General features: G+C 37.8%; 1 long non-coding RNA gene across 1 annotated transcript in view; it reads right to left on the bottom strand.

Moving 5' to 3' along the window:
- The window catches only part of LOC107971137 (uncharacterized), a 130,258-nt gene that overhangs the window by 53,484 nt on the left and 49,840 nt on the right, over positions 1-26,934 (bottom strand). The window contains exons 2-3 of the long non-coding RNA XR_001714062.4: positions 21,099-21,209; positions 17,023-17,139 (exon numbers count right to left, since the gene is read on the bottom strand). This is a non-coding gene — a long non-coding RNA (uncharacterized LOC107971137). The remainder of the gene's footprint in view (positions 1-17,022; positions 17,140-21,098; positions 21,210-26,934) is intronic.

Genomic DNA, 26,934 nt, shown 5'->3' with positions numbered 1-26,934 from the left:
GGTTTTCTTGTAGGGTTTTTATGGTTTTAGGTCTAACGTTTAAGTCTTTAATCCATCTTGAATTAATTTTTGTATAAGGTATAAGGAAGGGATCCAGTTTCAGCTTTCTACATATGGCTAGCCAGTTTTCCCAGCACCATTTATTAAATAGGGAATCCTTTCCCCATTTCTTGTTTTTGTCAGGTTTGTCAAAGATCAGATAGTTGTAGATATGCGGCATTATTTCTGAGGGCTCTGTTCTGTTCCATTGATCTATATCTCTGTTTTGGTACCAGTACCATGCTGTTTTGGTTACTGTAGCCTTGTAGTATAGTTTGAAGTCAGGTAGCGTGATGCCTCCAGCTTTGTTCTTTTGGCTTAGGATTGACTTGGTGATGTGGGCTCTTTTTTGGTTCCATATGAACTTTAAAGTAGTTTTTTCCAATTCTGTGAAGAAAGTCATTGGTAGCTTGATGGGGATGGCATTGAATCTATAAATTACCTTGAACAAGTTCAGGTGATACAGGTGCTGCTTGTTGGGAACCACGCTTTGAAGGCCTTGTCCCTCACTGGCTCTAGCCAAAAATAAACAGTAAGAGAATTTTTCTTCGGAACCCTTCCTTTAGGAACTCACTTCAAAGACACTGAATCATATCTATATGTACACATACATATGTACACACACACATGTATACTCCACTAATTTGGCTGTTTGTACCTTAAAGTCAGTGATTGAGTCTTATTTGTTTTTGATTTTCAGGCCCCTAGATAAGCAAATATTTGATAAATTATGCTGTTAATTTTTTTTCAAAGTTTTTCATCCAAATAATTCTTAGAGTTTAGTGCTAGGACAGTTAGTTTTTCTGATTCTCCTTGTTATTAGATAATAAATATTGCATAATTTATTCCATATTACTCTTACATTTGGCTGCCAGGATGCTCAGAATTGTGCACAACTACTTTACCTATCACTAATATATATTTTCTTCTGCAAATAGCTCTATCTTCTCTTTCTTTACTATGAAACATCAGTTCCATTACTCTGGTTTTCAACAGTTCATGTTCATTCTATCTATATATAATTTTAATTATAATAGGTCCCAATATTTTACCAAATATAAAAATAAATCAGTAGAAAAAAATAATTCACTAGTGCCTATAATGGGGAAAAGAGCAGTGATGAATATTTTGGCAAAGTGTCCTTCTGTATACCTGTATGCAGGTACCAATTCCCCAACTCATATTCCACCTTCACTGGGGAAGAATAAATATCATCTTAGCACTGTCCATCGGCTAGAGTGGGTTTAGCGTGTCTGCTTGTAGAGTAAATGGTACTTATTATATGTGACTTCTTCAGCCCTTTAGCTTAGGGAGGAAAAAGAGCATGAAATAGCTTTCCTGATTGTGAATGCTTAAAAATTCTTAGATCATAACTGGGCCTGATTATTCTAGATACACACCATTTTTTTTCTACGTATGGACCTTAGGTTTAAGAGTCCAGGCTGAGGGAGGCTAAGAAGAACAAATATTCAGAAAATATGATATCCTATTTTCCATGGAAGAGCTGTACATAATCAGGGACAATAAAAAAAACTGCATTACTCAAAGAGGGCTTTCCATAATACCCTGTAAAGCATTGGATGCTCTTTAAAATTGATGTATTGATGTCAAGGGAGTGAGCATAATGAACACTGCACAGACACGATCAAGAAATGTGGCCTATGTAAAAAAAAATCTAATTGTTACTTGCTGAACCCATCAAACAAGATACGTTGTCCCACTAGGCAGCCTTATGGAAAGAGCATTGCGATAAGCCACGCTATGCTGCTTACAACAGAAGCTGAAATGAGGCTTTCAGCATCCAGCACATGATATACGGTCTCTATATGTTCACTCAAATCTCCTATAACTTTATCATCATTATCTATGTCTGCACACTGAGAGTTGGTGCTCAGGTAATGACCATTCAAGGTTCTCAGTAAACAAAGGTCCATAAAGTTAGTTAGACTTGGCAAAGTATCCTAGTTTGTGTGATACTCTTCCAACTCAATTAATGTTTATTAAGCACCTATTGTGTATAAAGTACCATGCTGGCACCTCAAGGGATACAACGTCTGATGAAAGGAATAGGTCTGGTGTAAACATAACTACAGCTGATATCAGAATATGATAAAGGCATTAAGAGGAATGGAAAATGTTACGGATTTCAGAGGACAACAAGATCAGAATTGATAGAGGTAATCAGAAAAGGCCTTAAGAGGGAAGAACAAGCATGGCTTTAAATAAGCATAAAATGGGGTTTGATAGAGTGGAGGGGGTGGTTGTAGTGGACTTATTAATAAAAAAGTAAAAGATTAAGTAGGACTCCAGGTCTTTCCCTAAAAGGATGTTTTTGAAATTTTGATTTTGTAGATTATGTACTTTCTTCCTCCCTTATTTTCTTATGAAACCCACTTTAATACATATTATTTAATGCAGTGTTTCAAAAATGTGGTATGTGTAGTGTCACCTCAAGTATGTAGATGATATTTATATACAGTACACAGGCCAATAGCCCAATATTTTATATTTTTAGGATTCATGTGTTTAGTTTGATACAAAGTTGAAAAGCATTGCAACCCATATATCAACCCATGATTTAATGGATATTATGGCTTAGCAAGTATAAAAAGTAAACAAGTGGATTGATTTAAAGAAAATATTGATTAAATAATAATACAGCTCTAGGGAACTCTTTTTCGTAATCGCAAGCATATGTTTAAATATTTGAAAATACTGGGGAAACCTATGAAGTCTATGATCACAAAAACTAATGCAAAATTAAGCTCTAAATAAAAGATATTATTTCTGCTCATAAAATGCTCATAAGATTTTTTTTAAAGAATTGTATGGTATGGGAAATATAGTGATGAAGAAAAATACAATTTTCAGTCACATTGTACCTAAACTCCCCTAGTGCCAGACTCATTATTTGGAAGGAACAATGCTACCTAATAATGAACTATTTTCTATTCAAGGCAGCAAGTCAAATATTCATTTCTCATTAATAATTCAATGTGACAAATTTATTACCTTGAAGGTGCTGCAAGTCAATTAGACAATGGGAAATTGTGTCTTCCTTTCAGCCCGCTTAGTTGGCTTCCAAGTGTGACATTTATCAAAACCTTGACTTTTAATGTAAACTTTATTATATGAGTTGGGGTTTGAGTTGACACTGGACATGCTTAACCAACCCTCAGATTCTGGGGCGCTAGAGCCTTCAGAGATGCCTAGCTAATCGTTGCTGATATTTTGCCATAGAATATCACTGTGCCTGGTTATACAGTGTCATTGTTTCTAATGCTGGGCATGGAGAAACCATCCTCAAGATCTTTTTGAATTGTATACATTTTTTAGTATTTGCATATTTTTTATCTTTGATGAATCTCATGATCTTCAAAATGATGGGGCTGGACTAGTACGTGTTTGCCAAAGTGTGATATGTGTGCCACTAGTAGCACAATAAATTCTTTTAGGTAACACATAGATGAACATATTTATTTCAATATTTATAGATTTATTCTAATGTATATTATAAAAATATATATAGCACAAATATCCATAATTTTATAGATATTATGGCATATAACTAGGCTAAAGTAGATATTTAAATAAAAGTTAAAAGTTAATTTAAATAAAATATTGAATAAATAATAGTACTACTGAAATGTAATACAGATTAAAAATCCCTAATCCAAAAATGTAAAATTTGAAATGCTCTAAAATCCGAAACTTTTTGAGCGCTGACATGATGCCACAAGTGTAAAATTCCACATCTGATCTCATGTACACAAACTATGTTTCATGCATGAAATTTTAAAGAATATTGCATAAAATTACTTTCAGGCTTTGTATATAAGGCATATACGAAATATAAATAAATTTTGTGTTTAGACTTGGGTTTTATTCCCAAGATATCTCATTATGTATCTCTAAATATTTCAAGACCTGAAAAAAAAATAAAAATCTGAAACCCTCTGGTCCCAAGCATTCTGGATAAGGGATACTCAATCTGCACATGGAAACTTACAGTACTGGTGATAGAGTTTGGCTGTGTCCTCACCCAAATCTCATCTTGAATTGTAGTTCCCATAATCCCCATGTGTTGTGGGAGAGACCAGGTTGAAATAATTGATTTATGGGGGCAGTTTCCCCCATCCTGCTCTTGTGATAGTGAGTTAGTTCTCAGAAGATCTGATGGTTTTATAAGGGTCTTCCCCCTTCGCTGCACACTCATTTTTCTCCTTCCTGATGCCAAGTGAAGAAGGATGTGTTTGCTTCTCCTTCCACCATGATTGTGAGTTTCCTGAGGCCTCCCCAGCCATGCTGAACTGTGAGTCAATTAAACCTCTCTCCTTTATAAATTACCCAGTCTTTGGTGTGTCTTTAGCAGTGTGAGAATGGACTAATACAATTGGCAATTCATGAATATGGAAAAAATTATGGAGGTAGATATGGATAACTAACTTTGGGGAAACACTGCAATCTGTGAGCAGGATTTGCTTTATAAATTCGGTAGAATTGATGTGTAATGTTAAGGGCATCAGAAGTCCTCTTCAATCTAAAGGGTGTTCCCTGATCAGCCTTCCTGAGACTGGCATTATCAGTATCTCACCATAAGGCCCTTCTCAAGGAAAAATGCGTTTAAACTGGGTGAAAACGTTATGGTATATAATATTCTACCAATATATCTTTAAGGGTTGGTTTAATCTGATTATCAAATCCATTGTTTCCTATGTACTGCAACAAAGAGTAGAATCCTGAGTAACAGTGACATGGGATCAGCAAGGTCTTAATGTTGGGGCAGGGATGGAAAAGTCTGGTCCATGCATTTCTACCTCTGTGTTTGGTTAGGGTGCCTCAAAAAGAGACTGCTTTCAGGACCCCATGCTATTGCTTTGGTTATTACACTCACTTAGATTGGTACTCCTTTAAGAAACTATACTATACTAATCCAACCAGAGGGGATGCATAAATTAGGGATAGATTATTACCATGATAAAGTGATGATCTGGTTTACCAAAGGATTCAGTGCTGGGCTATTTTAAGTGTAGAGCTTCCTTAACATACTTAAGTGTTTTTTGTGAGACCATAAATACTTGAGAAAATGACCAAAGGAGACACCAAACTTTAGAACAAAAATGTTGGGATAGGCTGGGCATGGTGTCTCACACCTGTAATCCCAGCACTTTGGGAGGCAGAGGCAGGCAGACCGCCTGAGGTCAGGAGTTCGAGACCAGCCTGGCAAACATGGTGAAACCCCGTCTCTACTAAAAATACAAAAATTAGCCAGGTGTGGTGGGGTGTGCCTGTAATCCCAGCTACTCAGGAGGCTGAGACAGGAAAATCACTTGAACCCAGGAGGCGGAGGTTACAGTGAGCCGAGATCACGCCACTGTACTCTAGCCTGGGCAACAAAGAGTGAAACTCCATATCAAAAAAAAAAAAAAATTAGGATCAAATGCCCATAGAAGTTCCATCCAAAATGAAGATAAAATGTCTTGAAAAGTTAAATGAAGAAAGTAGAGTTTGGTTTTCAGTTCAGTTTACTTGCAACATATTAAGAATTCATTTTGTTAAATGAAATTCATGCTTTTGGTATTTTGTTAATATTTTCTTATATCACATTTTTTTCTCTTCATTTTCCCAGTGCTTCCTAGGCAACAAAATGACCTTTAAACAATTTCTTCCAGTCCTTTGCATATCAGGAAATGCTTTACTTCTGTGGTGCCAACTGTACCTTTGCAGAGTGTGTTTGGCCATGGAGATTAATAATACTCTCTGTTGCAGTATATACTTGGTTCTATTCTGGATCTGCTGATAGTCTTGATCTTTTCAAAATATTCTTATATATTGATTCTTTAACCCTAGAGTTCTTTCTTAAACCTGTGAAAGAAATGAGACTACCATGTCAATATAGGATGTATTTAACTACTGAGAGTTCCATTAGGGTGGAACCCAATGACCAACAGCAACCCAGAAGGCCCCTTGGCCCTCTGCTGGTGCAATGTTTCACTTTACTGAATAGGTTTTTACTTGTCAGCAAGGCTCAAACCCTTTTTTTTTTTTTCCCAATTTGACAACTGTTGGGCATATAAATGTGAGGTGGGGGCTGGAGTAGAGTATATATTATTTAGGTTGAGAATTAACAGTGGGAGGTAATCAAGAGATATGAGCAGAAGGGAGATGTGCCTAATAAGGCAAAGAGGAATATTTGGATATCTGGAAACATTTATTGAAAGCCATGGAGCCAGGATAAACTATTTTCTCAATGACAATTTCTTTGAAATATGTAAAGATTATTAGCCACTTTTCTCTGTCTCTCCCAGATCTCCCTAGTTGGGTCTATGGCTTTATCATGATTGTTATAGTCCTGAGTAAATTCTGTCAAAGTCAAGGTATTTATTAGTGGTGTCTTCCTGCACCTCCTGAACACCCCTAAAAAGTTTTGTGAAGCTTGGAATTAGGTTAGCCATCATTCACAAAATTCTGGTTATACTGTCTAATACTACTGTCTAGTTCTCACTTCCCCTAGTATTAGAATTACAACCTGAATCCTGGCTCAAGAGATGTTTTCATTGAACGTCAAGACCATTATCCTGTGATTGCTTTGCTGTCTGTCATAAAGGTATGCTCTCTGAACCCAGAATCTAAAGTTAGGCTCTATGCTGGGTCAGAATCCTTGATGATTGTGTCTGCTTGGTATCAGTTTATTCTGCTTCAAAGGACCTGGTGTAGTTTCTATCTAGTGTTGTCCACCTGAGCTATAACGAAAATAAGTTCAGGCAGGGGCTCTAAAATCATCCTGTTTCAGAAAGCGAAACCTTATTGGAATCAAGTTCATTTTATCTTTGCTTATTTAATTGTGTGTGTGTGTATCTATCTATCTGTCTGTGTGTGTGTGTGTCTGTCTATCTAGATATTTGGTCCACAGTTTGCTGTATTCAACTAAAGTCCCAAAAATTTGTATCTCAATCTGTTCTTAAAGCAGGAGACAGGGACAGAAAAAAGTGAGAAGACTGTGTATTAGCAGAAAGCACATCCTGATTTCTACTTTGTCTTCAATATACTTTCTGCCAAACTAGAATTAGAAGGGAACTTCCTCAACCTGATAAAGATCATCTTTGAAAAATCCACAACCAACATTTAACATTATGCTTAATGGCGAAAACAGGATGCTTTACCCTTAAGATCAAGAATAAGACAAGGTGGTCCACTGTCAAAATTTCTATTCCACACTGTATTGGTGGCTCTAGCCAGGGTAATTAGGCAAGGCAAAGAAATAAATAGCATACAGATTGGAAGGAAGGAGTAAAAGTATCTCCCCTTGCAGATGATGTAATTTTCCATATAGAAAATTCTGAGGCATCCACAAAGTCTATTGGAAATATTAAACAGGTTCAGCAAGGTTGCAGGATACAAGGTTAATATAAAAAAATTATATTTCTAAGCACCAATAGTAAATAATACAAAAATGAAATTAAGAAAACAGTTCAATTTGCAATAGAATGAAAGAGAATAAAACACTTACAAATAAATCTGACAAAAGAAGTGAAAAATTTGCACACTAAACACTACAAACCATCATTAAAAGAAATTAAAGTACCTAAATAAATGGATAAACATCCTACGTTCATGGATCAGAAGACTTAATATTGTTAAGATGGCAATACCCTCCAAACTGATTGATAGATACAATGTGATCCCTAAAAAATCCCAGATGGCTTCTTTGCAGTAATTGACAAGCTGATCATTAACTTCATATAAAAATTTAAGGGACCTACAATAGCAAAAATAACCACGAAAAAGAACAAAGTTGAAGGGCTCACATTTTCTGATATCAAAACTAAGCACAAGGCTATAGTAATCACGACAGTGTGATATTGGCAAAGGGATAGACATGTGGGTCAATGGAATAGAACTGAGAGTCCAGAAATAAACCCACACATTTATGGTCAATTGATATTCAACAAGGATGCCAAGAGAACTTAATAGGGAAAATAACATTATTTTTAAAAATGGTGCTGACACAACTGGATATCCTCATGCAAAAGAGTGAGGTTGTTTCCCTCCCAAACACCATATGCAAATATTAACTCAAAATGAATTGAATACCTAAACTTAACACTTAAAACTATACGTATTTATGAGAAAACATAAGGGCAAATATTTATGACCTTGGGTTAGGTAGAGGTTTTTTAGATATGACAACAAAAGCAAAGGCAACTGAGAGAGAGAGAGAGAGAGAGAGAGAGAGAGAGATAAATTGTACTTCATTGAAATTAAGAAAGAAAACTTTTGTGCTTCAAGAGCACCATCAAGAAAGTGAAAAAACAACCCACAGAATGGAAGAAGATATTTGCAAATCATATATCTGATAAGGGATTTGTATACTGAATACATAAGTACTCTTACTGTTCAACAATAAAAAAAATCCAATTTAAAAATTGGCAATGAATTTGAATAAACATTTCCCCAAAGAAGATATACAAATGGCTAAGAAGCACATGAAAAGATGCTCAACATCATTAGCGGTCAAGGTAATGCAATGTAAGACCACAATGAGAAATTGCTTCATGTCCACTAGGTGGCTATAGTAAAATAGGCAGATACTAACAAGTGTTGGTGAGGATTTGAAGAAATTGGAATTCTCAATCATTCCAGGGTGGGAATGTGAAATGGTGCAGCCACTTTGGAAAACAGCTTGAAATAAAGGGTGTTCAATTAGGAAAAGAGGAAGTCAAATTGTCCCTGTTTGCAGATGACATGATTGTATATCTAGAAAACCCCATCATCTCAGCCCAAAATCTCCTTAAGCTGATAGGCAACTTCGGCAAAGTCTCAGGATACAAAATCAATGTGCAAAAATCACAAGGATTCTTATACATCAATAACAGACAAACAGAGAGCCAAATCATGAGTAAACTCCCATTCACAATTGCTTCAAAGAGAATAAAATACCTAGGAATCCAACTTACAAGGGATGCGAAGGACCTCTTCAAGGAGAACTACAAACCACTGCTCAATGAGATAAAAGAGGATACAAACAAATGGAAGAACATTCCATGCTCATGGGTAGGAAGAATCATTATTGTGAAAATGGCCATACTGCCTAAGGTAATTTATAGATTCAATGCCATCCCCATCAAGCTACCAATGACTTTCTTCACAGAATTGGAAAAAACTACTTTAAAGTTCATATAGAACCAAAAAAGAGCCCGCATCACCAAGTCAATCCTAAGCCAAAAGAACAAAGCTGGAGGCATCACACTACCTGACTTCAAACTATACTACAAGGCTACAGTAACCAAAACAGCATGGTACCGGTATGAAAGCAGAGATGTAGACCAATGGAACAGAACAGAGCCCTCAGAAATAATGCCGCATATCTACAACCATCTGATCTTTGACAAACCTGACAAAAACAAGCAATGGGGAAAGGATTCCCTATTTAATAAATGGTGCTGGGAAAACTGGCTAGCCATATGTAGAAGGCTGAAACTGGATCCCTTCCTTACACCTTACACAAAAATTAATTCAAGATGGATTAAAGACTTAAATGTTAGACCTAAAACCATAAAAACCCTAGAAGAAAACCTAGGCAATACCATTCAGGACATAGGCATGGGCAAGGACTTCATGTCTAAAACACCAAAAGCATTGGCAGCAAAAGCCAAAACTGACAAATGGGATCTAATTAAACTAAAGAGCTTCTGCACAGCAAAAGAAACTGCCATCAGAGTGAACAGGCAACCTACAGAATGGGAGAAAATTTTTGCAATTTATTTATCTGACAAAGGGCTAATATCCAGAATCTACAATGAACTCAAACAAATTTACAAGAAAAAAACAAACAACCCCATCAAAAAGTGGACAAAGGACATGAACAGACACTTCTCAAAAGAAGACATTTATGCAGCCAAAAGACACATGAAAAAATGCTCATCATCACTGGCCATCAGAGAAATGCAAATCAAAACCACAATGAGACACCATCTCACACCAGTTAGAATGGCGATCATTAAAAAGTCAGGAAACAACAGGTGCTGGAGAGGATGTGGAGAAACAGGAACACTTTTACACTGTTGGTGGGACTGTAAACTAGTTCAACCTTTGTGGAAGTCAGTGTGACGATTCCTCAGGGATCTAGAACTAGAAATACCATTTGACCCAGCCATCCCATTACTGGGTATATACCCAAAGGATTATAAATCATGCTGCTATAAAGACACATGCACACATATGTTTATTGTGGCACTATTCACAATAGCAAAGACTTGGAACCACCCCAAATGTCCAACAATAATAGACTGGATTAAGAAAATGTGGCACATATACACCATGGAATACTATGCAGCCATAAAAATGATGAGTTCATGTCCTTTGTAGGGACATGGATGAAGCTGGAAACCGTCATTCTCAGCAAACTATCGCAAGGACAAAAAACCAAACACCACATGTTCTCACTCATAGGTGGCCATCGAACAAGGAGAACACATGGACACAGGAAGGGGAACATCACACTCTGGGGACTGTTGTGGGGTAGGGAGAGGGGGGAGGGATAGCATTAGGAGATGCACCTAATGTTAAATGACGAGTTTATGGGTGCAGCACACCAACATGGCACATGTATACTTATGTAACTAACCTGCACGTTGTGCACATGTACCCTAAAACTTAAAGTATAATAAAAAAAAAGAAAGTTCCTCAAAAAATTGAATGTAGCATTACCATATGACCCAGAAATTCCACTCCTAGGTGTATACCCAAGATAAATGCAAGTCCATGTTCACACAAAAACATGTACCTGAATGTTCATAGCAGCATTAGTCATAATAGCCACAAAGCTGGAAACAATTCAAATGTCCAACAATGAATGGATAGATAAAATGTGCTATATGTATACAATGGAATATTGTTTGGCCATAGAAAAACATGATGAATGTTAAAACATGGATGAACCTTGAAAACTTATGCAAAATGAAAGAAACCAAACACAAAAGACTACGTATTCTATGATTACATTTATATAAAATGTCCAGAGCATAAATTTACAGAAACAGAGGTTATTGTTTTCTAGGGCCTGGGAGGAGTAAAGAGGTGGGGAGTAACTGCTAATGGATATGGAATTCTTTTGTAGGGGGTAATAAAAATGTTCTGGAATTAGACAGCAGTGATGCCTTCACAATCTTGTGCAAAAACACTAACGCATACACTTCAAATGGTGAATTTGGCCAGTTGCGGTGGCTCACACCTGTAATCCCAGCACTTTGGGAGGCTGAGGTGGGCGGATCACTTGAACCCAGGAGTTTCAGACCAGCCCGGCCAACATGGCAAAACCCCATCTCTACTAAAAATACAAAAAATTAGCCAGGCATTGTGGCGGGAGCCTGTAATCCCAGCTACTCAGGATGCTGAGGCAGGGGTATCGCTTGAACCCTGGAGGTGGAGGTTGCAGTGAGCCGAGATTGTACCACTGCACTCCAACCTGGGAGACAGAGACTCTGTTTCAAAAAAAAAAAAAATTAAAAAGGTGAGTTTTATGGTAGTGAATTATATCTCAATAAAAGTGATTTAAAAGTATATCGCCTTATTTGTGAGATCTTAGGCAAGTCACTCAAGCTTTCTTCATCTTGGTTTCTTCTTTTGTCAAATAAAGGAGAAAACAATTCCTGCCCTTTCTACCATGTAAGGGTAGGATGAAGATCAACTGTGATAAAATTTATAAAGCATAAAAGGCTTTACAAATTCAAAGGCTTATTTATTGTATGCTTCTAATTTGTCTCCATTGCTTATGGGTGAGTACGTGTCTGCCACCTGCCACTACTGAATCTGGGAGATCTGTGTGTAGTTAGGGTTGGGATTATGAGGTTTAAAAAGCCAACCATTTCATTCTCTTATTATGCCTTGTTCCCTCACCCCTCCACCCCCAAATGTACACATACACATTTCCAGCTCAGCAATAAGGAAAGTCTTGTTTTCTTCCTTCCCAAAGGGGAAATGCAAGCAATTGCATTAAAATGCATGGCAAGCTTTTAGGAAACTTGATTTTAGGATGGGAAAAATAAATGCAGCCCACAGTTGAAACACAACAGGGGGGCCAGCAAAGTGGCTACGTGACTAATCTCCCTTTTTGTGTTAGAGCCTCACTTTTTCATACTGTTCAAGTTGTTTTAGGTCAAATAATGGGCAATAAACCCTTCCAAATTGTTGTGTTGTTAATTCTGCCTTTCTGATTGAAGCCAGTAGGCTGGGATGTGGGTAGAACCTGGCACTTCTAACAGAAGTACAGTCAAATGTAGTTGAAAGATGTGTCTATAAACACATATAGACACATGCAAACTTGTGCACATGTGTCTTCCTTTATTTTATTTGATTGTGCCATTTGTGTATAACTCCTCAGGGTATAAATCAGTTTAACATTAATTAAAATGTATGAAGCCTCATAAAATGGTATTAAAATGCCAGGCTTCAGTTGCCACCTCTTTAGAAAAGGTCTATAAAAAAGATAAATCTTGCCCTGCTCATCTTTTTCACCCTGTCTTTTTTATATTCATTCATACATACACAGATCTCACAAACACCTTTTCCGCTGGACTTTGCTTGAGTCTCTACAATAGCTCCCTGTTGCCCTCTGGATCACTCTGAGTGCTTCAGACTGGTTTCTATAGCCTGCAATAAACCAATCCTACCTCGTCTTCCCAAGCCTGCCTCCCTTTGTTCCCCAGCAATGATCCTCCACTTCAGGTCTGCATCCTCACTGCTTCCTGCCCACTCTATACTTATTCTTCCCTTCCTACTCCTCATGGCTTATCTGTAGCTTTTCAATCTATTTTCTTAATTTTTCTTCCTTTGCCTTTATGAAGGCCCTTGGTAATACTTCAGCTCATAATAATCTCTGTTTTCACTGAGCTCCTATAGCACCTAAAGTCTCTGACAAGTCTTAACCACGGTGTTACAATACTAGTTCTGAAATATGTTTTAATTTGGTACAGATAATTATATATATTATTTAAGTGGCTATCATATATATACACACACACGTGTATATATGTGTGTGTATATATATTGCATATATATGTGTATATATATACACCCATATGTATATGGGTGTATATATGTACATATATGGGTGTATATATATACATATATATGGGTGTATATATATATGGGTGTATATGGGTGTATATATATATGGGTGTATATATATATATATATACACACACACATAAAGTGCTGGAATAAACACGTGTGTGTGTATATATATGTGCGGTAGCCACTTAAATAATATATATTCAAGTTGATTAGTCCAATAATAGACATGTCTTTCAATCACCTGTATTCAGATAGGTGTGTTATCTTGGGTGGGGGAGAAAGGCTGAGATTATTAGAATCCTGGATACGACTGTATGATTATCTTAAGCATGTGAAGATTCATTCACACATTTATTCAATAAATATTTACTGAGTACTACACTGTTTCAAGTATAGGAAACATTATTCGTTATGTGTGTTGTAGTGGGGAACAAGATTGAGAACTGCTGGCTTATACCACACAATTTAGCCCCTGACTATATGTTGTCTGATATTTCTCCCTAATTGTTCCTTGGGGTTAAGTTTTGTTTCACCAGCCCCAGCTGAAGGTTTTTGAAGTCAATGAAGACTATTTTAACCCTCTGTAGCAACTAGTACAAGAATGGCACATTGTGGATGTTTAATAAGAATCAGTGATTGATTAAAATATTGTTCATGAGAAACAAAGATATTGGGAAAATTGAAGCATACATGAGAACCCAGAGAAGCTCATATTCATATCTGTCCACTTAAAATTATATGCTATTAAGTTGTCCTCACCTCAGGTTTTGTTTATTTCATTTTTTTATCCTCTACCTGAAATTACACTAATTAATGAATGGATTGTAAGTCTGGATGTTCTAGGGTATTTAATTACTTATCTTTTTATGCATCTAAAATTTGATAGCTTAAGAATTTAAAAGATATATTTAGAAAATAGAATGAAGGTAGGCGGGAAAGGGATTTTAAAATAAAGTGTATAATTTGCTAGTAATTTGAATTAGAATACAAAATAGAATCAGAGAATTTTAGAGCTAGAAGGGACTTTAACAAAAATCTAGTCCAAACCACTTGTTTTACAGATGAGGAAATTGAGGTCCAGTCAGGATAAGGACTTTCTCAAAGGTCACACAATCTGAGAAAACAAATGAATGTTCTCAGTTATCTGGATGCACATGTACTGCTCCAGTACCCTGGTTTTATTTGTTAAGAATGGCAGAAGCATAGAAAGGTAAAATGAATGTATGTCTATTACCTGGGAAATAGCCTGCAAAATGACAAAGCTGACACACTCATTGACATGGTAAATTATAAGTGGCTTAAAGAAATTTGTTAACAATTTTTCTGGCCAAATGGTGCAAAATGAGAAAAGATAATAAATAATCCTGAAATGATCAATGTGGTGATGGTCTCCTGAAGAGGACAAGGACTAACTAATCCCATGCTCCTCACTTAATTACACTTAATCATAATTGTTTCCTAAACTTCTGGCATGATTTCAGAATACATGAACAAGGAAGTGTTTAAAATAAGGAAGTATGCCATTCTAGGCCAGGCATGGTGGCTCACACCTGTAATCCCAGCACTTTGGGAGGCCCAGGTGGGCGGATCACTTGAGTCCAGGAGTTCGAGACCAGACTGGCCAACATGGCAAAACCCCGTCTCTACTAAAAATAAAAAAATTAGCCGGGCATGGTGGTGGGCGCCTGTAATCCTAGCTACTTGGGAGGCTGAGGCAGGGAGAATTGCTTGAACCCAGGAGGCGGAGGTTGCAGTGATTGCAGTGAGTCAAGATCCTGCCACTGCACTCCAGCCTGGGAGACAGAGCAAGACTCTGTCAAAAAAAAAAAAAAAAAAAAGTATGCCATTCTTATGGTTTTCAGCATAGTTCTATTTCAGCTCTCTTTTTTTATATATCATCCCTTCAAACTTCAGCACAAAAGTATTCTTGTCATCATTATCTCGTTGATAATTATTTATCTTTTTAATTATAGCCTATCTTCCACATATATACTGTACTGTATAATTTTGCTATAACAGTGTTCACTAAAGAGTAGCTTTTAGTGTTAAGTGAACTAGAATTGTACCTTAATTTTTTTTTTTTTTTTTTTTGAGACAGAGTCTCTCTCTGTCACCCAGGCTGGAGTGGAATGGCGTGACCTCGGCTCACTCCAACCTCTGCCTCCCAGGTTCAAGCAATTCTCCTGCCTCAGCCTCCCGAGTAGCTGGGATTATAGGCGGCACCACCACGGCTGGCTAATTTTTGTAATTTTAGTAGAGATGGGGTTTCACCATGTTGGCCATGCTGGTCTCAAACTCCTGACCTCATGATCCACCCGCCTCGGCCTCCCAAAGTGCTGGAATTACAGGCGTGAGCCACTGCACCTGGCCTTCCTTATTTTAATATTTTGTGTTTAATTGAGGTATGATTACATACATGTATCATATTATTTAGTAGAAAATCTGTTACCAACAGGCTTTCCCTTTTAGGTGCTTATGCTCATCACAGAAACTTTCAGAGCTGGAATGGACCTTAGAGAGCCCCCAGTTCACCATTTCCTTGAGTGTCAGGGTGTGCTCCTTGGAATACTATCTCTGGACTATCACCAGTGAAAAGGAGTTACTTGATCAATTAAGTTTTGGAGACACATAGCTTAGTCTGTTTCCTTCAGAGAGGTTTCCAATCTAAGTGAGTACACTTTAGGGCTCTGAGAAGCATTGTAGTAAGAAACCTGCTTAATTCCATCCAATGTTAACCCTCATCTTTGCATAACACTAACATTCTAGCAAACAAGATTTTTGATGAATACACTTTGGGAGATAAACTGATTTAGGCAATCTCTCTTTTTACTGATTAGAAAACCAAGGATTTGTGAGGGAAAGTGATTTACCCAAGGTTGCTAGCTCCTTTGTAGCAGAGCTTCGATTGTATGTCAATTTTTGTTGCTGGGTGCAATACACTTTGGAGGGTATAATCAGTGAAGTGTATGATATTGAGGGTAACAACAGGACAAAGTGTTAGTGCATTTCTATTCTATCCCCTTTACTTCCCTTTTTATTTGCCACAGATTTCTTTCTCATGACATTTTTCTCTAAAGCAGTTACAATGAAATCCATCATATAATGCCTTTTGGTTCTTTAACATTTCTCATCAATGTTATAGGTAATAAACTCTGATATGCCTCATGGTTATGTAATTTCTCTAATTCTTCATGTGGCTAGATCCTTCTCACCCTTCAGATCTCAGCCTAAATGCTACCTCTTCAGTGAGACCTCCTGTAATCACTATAAGTTATCCTCTCCCCTCCCATACCAGTGCTCTCAATTGCAGCACTATGTTCCTCTCTTTTATGGCACTGCACAGTTGTATCTCAGCTGTTTTACTCACCATGTGCCCTCAGCACAATGCCTGACCCACAGTTGATGCTCGATAAAAATATTTAGTGAATGAATGAATGAATAAAACAAGGAAACAAAACTCCCTGTTGACAGTTTCCAATAGATAAAAATGCCTCCCCTTACCTTCCTAGAACCCCTGAATTCTTTATAACTTTTGGTTGGTTGGAGGATCCACTGGGTAATTTGTGGGATTCCTGATCCATCAATGTGACAAAAATTGCCTGCATATTCTATCCCTGGACCCATTTCTCTGCAAGTCAAATAATACCATTTATCTCCTCCATTAAATGAAGGATATTTTACAGTATCCCCAAAGAGAGCCTTTTAGGATTTCCAGAAGTTTATTGGGGAGATTTAGTGGAAATATTTGCCACAAAGGTAACAGACAAAAGACCTCCAGCACAGAATTAAGAGATACTTTGATTGATATGGTAGATTTGGTTATTATTCAAAAACATCCTCTTCCTTCTCTCAACCCCAGAGGATAAGATGTTCCAGTCCCTTGACTTTGAACTCAACCATGTGACTTACCTTGGCCAATGGGATAATGACAGATGTGACGTAAGCAGAGACATGAAATATGCTTGTGTAGTTGAGCTTGGTCTCTTGTGTCTCTGCTATCTCCATAAGAAAAGCTGCACCTTCGGCCTGGGATCCAGAATAAATATATGTAAGCAGATTTCAGCCTGTCCTTTAGCAAGGAGCTAAGCCCAGATGGACATGCAGCCTGAAATAGAACTGCTGGCCAAGCCAAACCCAGCCTAGATCAGCCAACCTCTTGCCAATCTGCAGATTAATTAATGACAATGAAAGATGTTCTTTAAAATACTGAGTTTGAGGTGGTTTTGTTTATTTCTTTTTCTTTACTAGCAATAGCTTACTGATTCAATTGACTTCTGTTCAATCACCCTAATTTTACCACGGTGTTTCAGGTATTTTGGGGTACTTCATTATGATCTCTTTGAGAAAACACTTGCTAATGTCTTTCCAGTCTATAGAGAGACCCACTTTTGTTGTATGTTTTGATAAGACAGCTGGGAGCTTATCAATTTAGTTGCTGCCCAGGATTAGAGAGGTGGGATGGAGCTAAATTGCTCTTTTTTTTTTTTTTTTTTTTTGACAGTCTCACTCTGTCGCCCAGGTTGGAGTATAGTGGCATGATCTTGGCTCACGGCAACCTCCGCCTCCCGGGTTAAAGCGGTTCTTGTGCCTCAGCCTCCTGAGTAGCTGGGATTACAGGCGTGTGCCACCACGCCCAGCTAATTTTTGTATTTTTAGTAGAGACGGGGTTTCACCATGTTGGCCAGGCTGGTCTCGAACTCCTGAGCTCAAGCAATCCTCCTGCCTTGGCCTCCCAAAGTGCTGGGATTACAGGCATGAGCCACCATGCCCAGCCTAGATTGATCTTGATAAGAAACGGGAAGAAAGTTGAATGAGGATGGGAACAAGAAAGGAAGAAACTGGCAAATTGGCAGCTGAAGAGGAACTTTGGGAGATAAATGCCTTCTGAGGATTTTGATTAGTTGTTTGCTGTTTGATGTTAACCGTTTCCTCCTCCTCACTACAAAATTGTTAGTATGATTTACATTGTCCGCTGCTACTTTATAGAGTGTTTATCTTTTAATGTCATGTAATTTGGAATCCCGCTTTGTGGTTGACATGGGCAGTTCCATAGGCTATCCAAAGGCCTAGGTTTGTAACACCTAGGTTGTAACTGCCAAACTATGGAAGCATTGGGGTGTATCTATACAATGCAGGAATGGGGACCACTTGAGTATAGAAAATGGTTCTTCACGAACTAGCGACAACATTGTAAGTGCTAGGTGCTCACAGGTGTTCATTGTTTTCCTTCCACTGCCCACTTTTCCTCTCTCTTTTCTCTCTTCTGCCCAGATTTGGGTTAGTATTTGAGAGATACCATGAAGACTCCTCCTGCTCTTATGTAAATCTTAACCACTGGTCTGTCCTTGTACCTGAAACTCCAATATTAGAGGTGTATTCATTTGGATTCAGGCACAATGTGCTCTAAAATACAATTAAATTAGTATATAGTGGGCACTTGATAAACATTTGCTCAGTGAATAAACATTTTAGTAGGAATTTGCTTATAAGAGAAGTGCATTAGATGGGCTTTTTTATGGGGATAGAACACAATAGAATTACTTTATTTTGTTTTATTTCTTTTTGGATTATGAAATTAGTTGGGCATGGTAGCTCCTGCCTGTAGTCCCAGCACTTTGAGAGGCTGAGGCAGGAAGATCACTTGAGCTTAGGAGTTTGAGACCAGCCTGGGCAACATAGTGAGACCCTGTCTCTACAAATTTTTTTTAAACCTTAGCTGGGCATGGAACTACATGCCTGTAGTTCCAGCTACTGGGGAGGCTAAGGCAAGAGGATCGCTTGAACCCAGGAGGTTGAGGCTGCAGTAAGCCATGATCTCACCACTGTACTCCAGCCTGGGTGACAGAGTGAGAACCTGTTTCAAAAAAAAGGGATTATAAACAATTTCAACCAGGTGTGGTGGCTTGTACCGCTAATCCCAGCACTTTGGGAGGCCAAGGTGCCAGGATCACTTGAGCTCAGGAGTTTAAGACCAGCCTGGGTAACACAGTGAGACCCTCTCTCTACAAAAAAATTTAAAAAATTAGCTGGGCTGAGGTGGGAGGACTGCTTAAATCAGGGAGGTCAAGGCTGCAGTGAGCTGTGATTGTGTCACTACACTCTAGCCTGGGTGACAGAGTGAGACCTTGTCTCAAAATAAAAAGAAAAAAAGAAAGGAAAAAAATGAAACATTTCAAACAGAAAAGTATAAAGAGCAACTTAATGAGCACCCATGACACATAACCCAAAGTTAATAAATGCTAATGTCTTGCTTTTTTGTAAAAAATAAACCGTTATAGAGTTGTAACCCCCCTTGTACTCCACCCTTCACTGATTACATTGTTCTCCTGTTTCTCCTTAGGGGTAACCTATATCCTGTAGTTGGTGTGTATGCTTCCCATGCATGTTAGTGTATTTAAAACCACATATTAACATATACTATATAATATTACAATATAATATATGTAAATATATATGCAGATTATATATATATTATTGTTGTTTTTAAAGTTTATGTATCATTGTTGATGCCCGCATATCTAGATCCTTCATCTTACTTGCTGTCTTGTCTTACGCTATATGACTATTAAACAATGTACTTATTTCTCTTTTCGTGAATGCTTAGATTGTCTCCTATTACAATACTGTGGCAACATCCTTGAATATGCTACTTATTCATGTGTGCAAAAGTTTTCTAATATAAATGACTACAAGTGGAACTACTGGGCCTTAGGGAAGGTACATCTTCAAATACACTAGATACTGCCAAATTGCTCTCCCATGTCATGTCCCTAAGTATATTTCCATAGCTAGAGTATGAAATTCCTCTTTTCTCTGTTTTCTTGACAGTGTTCTGCATTGTCAGCCTTCGCATTTTGCCAGAGGTGGAAATGGTACCTTGCTGTTTTAATGTGTATTATCTTGATAAGTATTGACATTGACCATATTTTCATATTTGTACTGGGAATTGGTATTTCCTCTTTTGTGAAATGCCTGTTCAAGTCTTTTACCCATTTTCCTATTATATTGTTTCTCTTACAGATTTGTAGAAATTCATTATATATTCTGGATCTCTACTTTTTGTCAGTTATATACAATGTAAATCCAATCAGCAATTTCTTTTTAATGTGTTTATGACGTATTTTGTAGCACAGAAGTTTTAAGTTTTCATGAAGTGAAACCTATCCATTTTGAAATTTATAGCTTATGTGTTTGAGTTTTGTTTAAGGAAGCCTAAGCATACGAAATACCTGAGAGAAAAGAGGGCTAAATGGGCAGATGATGGAGAACGGAAACAAACTTCCCCTTCATTCTCCTTTTTCTCTTTCTTCTCCCATCATCTCTCTCCTTTTCCCCATCCTGAAATTAATGCCTCTATCAAATAAATGAGGCTGCTTTCTGCTGTGATTTGTTCAATTTTACATCAAGATGTCTTTGGCTCTGGTCTGCTGGGCTGCTTTATTCAATATCTTCTCATCTATTTGGTGTCATAAATGGCAGTGGAGACAAGTGGTTTGTGACTTTAGGGATAAAAAATGAATAAATACACCTCAGAATTGAAATAATTGTGTCCAATGAGTTACTTCATATAATAAAAAAATAACAAGCAACAGATCTCATTTGGCGAATCTCTGTTGTTTTTTGGTGAAGGAAGACTTTTTAAACAATCATTTTCTAAACCTTTTTTAATTTAAATCACTACTGCAGCAACATAGTGCCATCTCCATCAACCTCCTCACCATCTAATCAAAATCATTGCAACCTGGGCAGGGGATCAGTGGAGGACTACGAAAACAGAAGAGCAATGTTGCAGCAAGCTTTTTCAGACTCCCCCTAATTCTTCCTCATTGCCTCCACCCTCCACCACACATTGCAGCCTGAATTATTTAGTTACTAAAATCAATCCATTTTTCTCTGTTCAGTGGTTGGACAATAAAAGTAAGCTTTACTGCAGCAAGTGAATAATAAAAAACGAATTAGCTGAAAACAAACAAAAAGCTGCTTACGTGGCAATCTTCTGTGTTAATCAAAACCTCGAGGACAGGTCGAGTGGATCAGTATTTGACTATAAGATGAAAAGAAGCAAAGCTTCCATGAGGGTGGGAGAAGAGGGAGATCTGGGGAAAAAAAAGAAAGGCCTGAGGGCCGGGTTCATCAAAAGTGGCCAATGGCAGTTTCATCAGTCTTTTGGTGGGCCCTGGATGTTTGAGAAATGACAGTGTTTTCTATGCACATATCAAAGTTCAGCTTGTTTGTCTCATATGGGGAAGAAGGCCATCTGTCAGTATTCTCCAAATAATCTACATAATTGACTTTCAAACAAGCCTGAAAGAAACTAGCATTTATCACCCTAATTGTGGCAGGCGGAGTGCGTGTCACTGCCATTTTATCAAGATAATGGTAAAAGGCGCCCAGGTTTCTTCTCTCCTGTCTTCTTCCAGATTTCTTTCAATTTGTATATTTAGTTACATTCTCCTTTGAGACCAAATGCAGAAAAATGCGAGATAGGCTGACTGGACCTACAGCAGGGGGAAGTTTTGCTTGCCTTTTGACAAACCTTGGATTCAGCCACCAACCACTTGCCACCCTCCACCCTGCCCCTAGGGACTCAGCACTGTCGTAATTAGTAGAAGAGAAACACCAAAAATTTCTGTACAAGGACAGACTCCTGAGAAGCTCAATTCTGTGAGCCTGGATCTCTTAAGTAGACAAAACAGGGCTTGAACTTCTCTTCAGGTTTTGGTGATGGGATAAGGAAGAGACATCCTCAGAACTAGCTTCTTTTGAGCCTCCAGGCCCAAGCAAAATGGGCTAACTGGACTCCAGCACAAAGTGGAATATGTTAAGTGATGATGTCCTCATTCCTGTAGATCCAGGGTGGGACTGAGGGGGGTGCTGAGATTATCATGAAGTCCTCTCTTCTTCTTTTTTATTTTTTAACACAATTATGGTCAAAACTAGAAGAGATTCTGTCTCCTACAAATGAATCTAGTAACTCATATCTGTAGGGAATTGCTGCTCTACAAAATATACATTTAAAAACACATTTTAACTCTAGGATCTTCCCACAAATTCCAGATCCGGGACAATTCTGCCTTGAACAGACTTTTGTAATTTTCAAGGCAAAGGCCACTCTTTTCCTTTACCTTTCCAGATTCTGTGAACTGTGCTTCTTCATCAGGCTAGCTTTAGACATCCCCATCTTTCCTGTGTATACATTGAGACAAAAAAGACCTAGCATTGCCCAATATTTGGCAGGTAAGAGCAGAGAGCAAATTGCTAAACTGGGGTTAAGTTGAAACTATTTTTTTAGAGGATTGTAGCCACAGAAGAAACGGAAGTATGTTTAGGTTTCCCAAGAATGTTTGAAAACGTGTGTTTGTCTGTCAGTAGCCAGATTTCCCTATAGATAGGTAAGTTAATCAGTAATCCATTAAAGAGGTGGTAGAAAGTGAGGCAAGGCTCTTGTTAACGAATAAGCCACTGAGAACAAAAATATGAATGAAAACAGTAGTCACATATCTGAGAATCATTCTCCTTCCTTGTAATCTTGAACCAGCTTTTGGTCGTAGGTATGGTGTACATATTTGAGCGTATACACATAATAGCTCTGCACTGTTGTACATATGCAGAATATCACATAAACGTGACAATTTTCCAGTGTTGAAAGAAGGAAATATATAAGGCTTGAGTCATGGATATAAGACATTCTTTTTTCCTTGTCCAGTTAAACTCCACTATTGAACTGTCTTTTCTGCTCTGTTTTCTCTCTGATGCACACAGCATGTGGCATTGTGTATTCTGATTAAAGAGTGGGATACAACAGCAGCATCTGGGCTGAATGGGGCAGGGAAAGTCCAACTGATGCAACCAGTTATGATAGGCAGTGGAATTCAGTGACCTCGTAAGGAAATGAGGGTAAAACAAAAGCTGGGATAGGGAGGCAGATACATTTGTTTCCCTTGGCATGGCTGCCTCTATGCAGTAGTTTTCACCCAGTGTGTTATGGTACAGTGGTATCCTTGAAGCCTTCCCAGTTCCATGATGAAATTTTAATCATTATGTAGATTGTATTTATGCCACAATTGAAAGATCCTACTTTGAGAGTTATGTGTGCTGCTTGAAAGTAGAGCCACGTACAGCCTGCTTGAGGAAGACATAGTAGGCATAACATGTCAGCCTGGCATCAAGGAAAAATTGTGTTGTGTGTGTTTTGAAACATAGGAAAATTTTTCTTGTGGAAAAAACAGTTTAACTCAAATCACTTAGGGTTGAAGGGCAGTCAAAGGAATATGTAACTCTATGTATTTTTATAAACACAGTGTGATATTGAAATACTATAGTGGGGATTGCATTGTATTTATTGCTCACTTGTTTAATGCTGTTGTGAGTCTTTTAATCTCTTCAAGTGTGCTGCCCTGAATGAATGCTAGTGTGTTAGCCCAGATGCAAAAGAGTAAATACTATATGATTCCTTACATATGATGTTCAAGAATGGGCAAAAACCAATCCATAGTGATAGGGGAATTCACAACAGTGATTGTATGTGTACCTGGAAAGGACTGAAAAGAGACAATAGGAACTTTCTGGAGTGGTAGGAATAGACTACAACTTGTTCTGAGTGGTAGTTACAGGGGTGTACACATTTGTCATAACTCACCTAACTGAAAACCTAAAATCTGTGCATGCTATAGTATGTTAATGATCTCTCAATAAAAACTGGCAAATGTGTAAAAAAAAAAAAAAAATTCCCAGGCCACAGAAATGCTAAGAGACACTCTTGCTCTGGTTGATTCAAAGTTTGGCTACTTCAGTTTGGCGCTATTTGTCATGGGTTTGTTAGGAGTTCCACGAATAACTTCCTTTACATACAAAATTCCCTTCAAACAGAAGGACATCTCCTTTCATTTCACAGTTGGCAGCATAACTTTTTGTTGTTGCTTTAAGTGATATATTTCCCAAAGTCAGAGTGATTCTGTCTTAAATGTCACCCCATGTGGAACTCACTTCCTCTACAAACCTTTGCTTCTAGTGCTTCTCAGCTGAGTGCAGTGCCCTCAGGTCTAGTGAGTGTCTGCTTCAATAATTGTTTCTCCCTCCAGAAGGTCCACCTATTTCTGATTTATTGCTGTAAATCATCCAGCACCCAATACAGCCTGGTCCACAGGGCAAGGAGGTCAGCCAATGTTTGTTAAATGAAGTGGTCATTATATGAATAAAAAGCTATATGTTTAAATAGCTAATTAATTAGGTCACATGTTGGTCTCTGCTTTCTAGGAGCTCACAGGAAGGACGTGGAGTAGGTGGCTACTTACATGGTGTAATTTGACATAGCTTGTAAGAGGCTACATATTATCCCATGTATTACTCTGATTACCTTATCGCCTGTCTCTCCAACCTGTCTTGGGCTTCTCTATCATAAGTAAACTAGGCAACAAAAGTGGGGACACTTTCTCCAGAAAGTCCCAGAAGAAGTACATCTATGCTAATTTCCCGTAGTCTCTTTCATTCCTCTTCCATTACTGTTCTAGTATGGGTTGACAGTATGAACTACAGGAAATGAAAGAAGTTCTGGACTTCACATATATCCATTCAGTGTCTTAGCATGATGTGGTATTAAGGTGCTGAGCTAGAGACAGCAGGCCAAGGGAATAATTGGTCCCTTTGGGGTGGTGGAGTAGAGAACATGCTTCAATGACAGGGACCCCTTTTTGAACATTTGGAAGAGGCAAATTTAGAATAAAGAGAATACCTCAAAAGGTGTGGTATGGATTTCTGAACATATAGTTTTTTGGAAAAGTTCAAAGCCATGGCTAAGAAATGACATTGTGTTAATGAGGGGCATTTTCATGCTTAAAGAGCCTCAAATATCTCTAACCTGGGAGACTGACAAGTTACAAGTTGAAGGAAACCAGGTTCTTCTACATACCCCTCCAGTATACAAAGCTCTAAATACAATAAATACTTGTTTTCTAGCTGGGTTGGTGAATGTTGAAGTGTTTTCTAATGGTAAGAATTGTTTTTTTTTTTTTTTTTAAAGTATGGCTACAGATTGCTGGAGCAGCCACTCTGTGGAAACCTAGGACCTTGAAGAATAGTTTACTCTTTAAGGCTATTACGAACTTATTCTCCTCATGAGTATCCGGGCTTTCAGCTCCATAAAACCTGCAATAACTGCCCTTTTAAGACTTACATCTGGTCATAACACAAAAGATTGATTGGGGCTCCCATCCTATAGGGAGGGAAGACAGCGCTTTCAGATGTATGGCCTCCCAATAGATTTTTCATGAGAAAAGCCAAAAATGCTTCTTCAAGATTCATGCATGCGTATGTGGTCAGTGCCCAAGTCTGTAAATAACATACCCAATATTTAAAGCTTATATTCTGACCCTTTGAGTCTGCAGTATCCTTATTAGAGCCAATACTGTGTTAGAAGGATGAACTATGCTTTTAAAAAATTAGATTGAAATATTTTAGGGAAAAAAGTACTGCCCCCTTCCCTATATTCTTCCATTTGCTTATCTCTTTGCCCCACTCTCCACCCAGTTCAGGAAAGTTTCTCTTAAATCAGCCTGATACTTTCAAGACTAGCATGGCTGTTGACAGTTTTATGCAACTAATAAAGAAGATTAAAAAATAAACTCTGCAACTTTCTGTATTCTGAAGTCCAATGCAGAGGAAAAAAAAAAGCCCTCTTGTGTGGGAAATGTAAAATGCTGCCTGTCGGAGGGTGCTGGAAATATGATAGGAAGAAAATGACTTCCATATATCTAAATGACATTTGAAAGAACAAAAATCAAGGGCTGTTAATGTAGCTAGATGTTGGGATTCAGGTAATATGTCCTGTAATTCATTCTGACTGACAGTTGTGAGGAGAAATCAGAGTAAGGCTGACCAAACTACCATCCCTTGAAAAAAAAAATCAGCAACGGGACTTCAAAACTGATTCCTCACATATCAACCTGATCTCCCCGAAGGGACTCCTTTCCAGCTAAATGCTGAATTGAATTCTGTACATCACATTTCTTGGTAGAGATTTAGTGCTTTAATTATATTTTTTTATGTGTCACAGAACTGTAAACATAAATTATCCTTTTGTTTTCTCTATCTTTAAGGAAGAGCTTAGAAAAATAATAACAATTAAAGGTGTATGTGATTCTTCTTTAAGTCTTTTCATTACTCGTGTGGAAGGTACAATAGTTCTCTGTATTTGGTGACTGCAGAACATTCTGGCCATACCTCCAGGACATCTCAGCAATGACTGGCAAGTCTAAAAGTCATTTGATCAGTTATTTGTTTTGCTTACAGAAATGATGATTGTTTTGATATTTTTCTGTTTCTTCCTGAAATGCTTTGAACTGAGCATTCATTTCTATATCACACAGGTAGATATTGCTCAGCTGCAGCATGGGCTGAAGGAAAATCACTGGGAATATTTTTTTAATTTCTAAAATATTTCAGTCAGAACATTGTGGCTCAGACTCCAAAAATCTTTTTGACCCAAATGTTGAAATCAATAATATAGGATAATATCGGCAGAGTTAATAATCTAACAGAACTATCTGGACATGTCTTTGCGTATTAATACCTCGTGGAGTGGAGTGAGATATTTTTAAATCCACTGGCCATTTTAAAGGATCCTCCAATTATATCATGTTAACAGTTGTTTCTCCTACCTATATACAGAGCTACTGGTAATGATGAAGCTTGCCAGAAAGCTGTGCTACCAAAAGACCAACATCCCAGCTTGCATCTGGCTTTGTAGAACATGCCAACAATGCTTAATGTAATGGGTCACATCTGTCAAGGAGGATTACAAATTGTACCTGTAATGCCCTGTAA

Source organism: Pan troglodytes, chromosome X, assembly GCF_028858775.2.
Source record: "Pan troglodytes isolate AG18354 chromosome X, NHGRI_mPanTro3-v2.0_pri, whole genome shotgun sequence".
Classification (NCBI taxonomy): Eukaryota; Metazoa; Chordata; class Mammalia; order Primates; family Hominidae; genus Pan; species Pan troglodytes.
The sequence above is the reverse complement of the archived record's forward strand: the minus strand, read 5'-3'. Positions and strand labels throughout refer to the sequence as shown.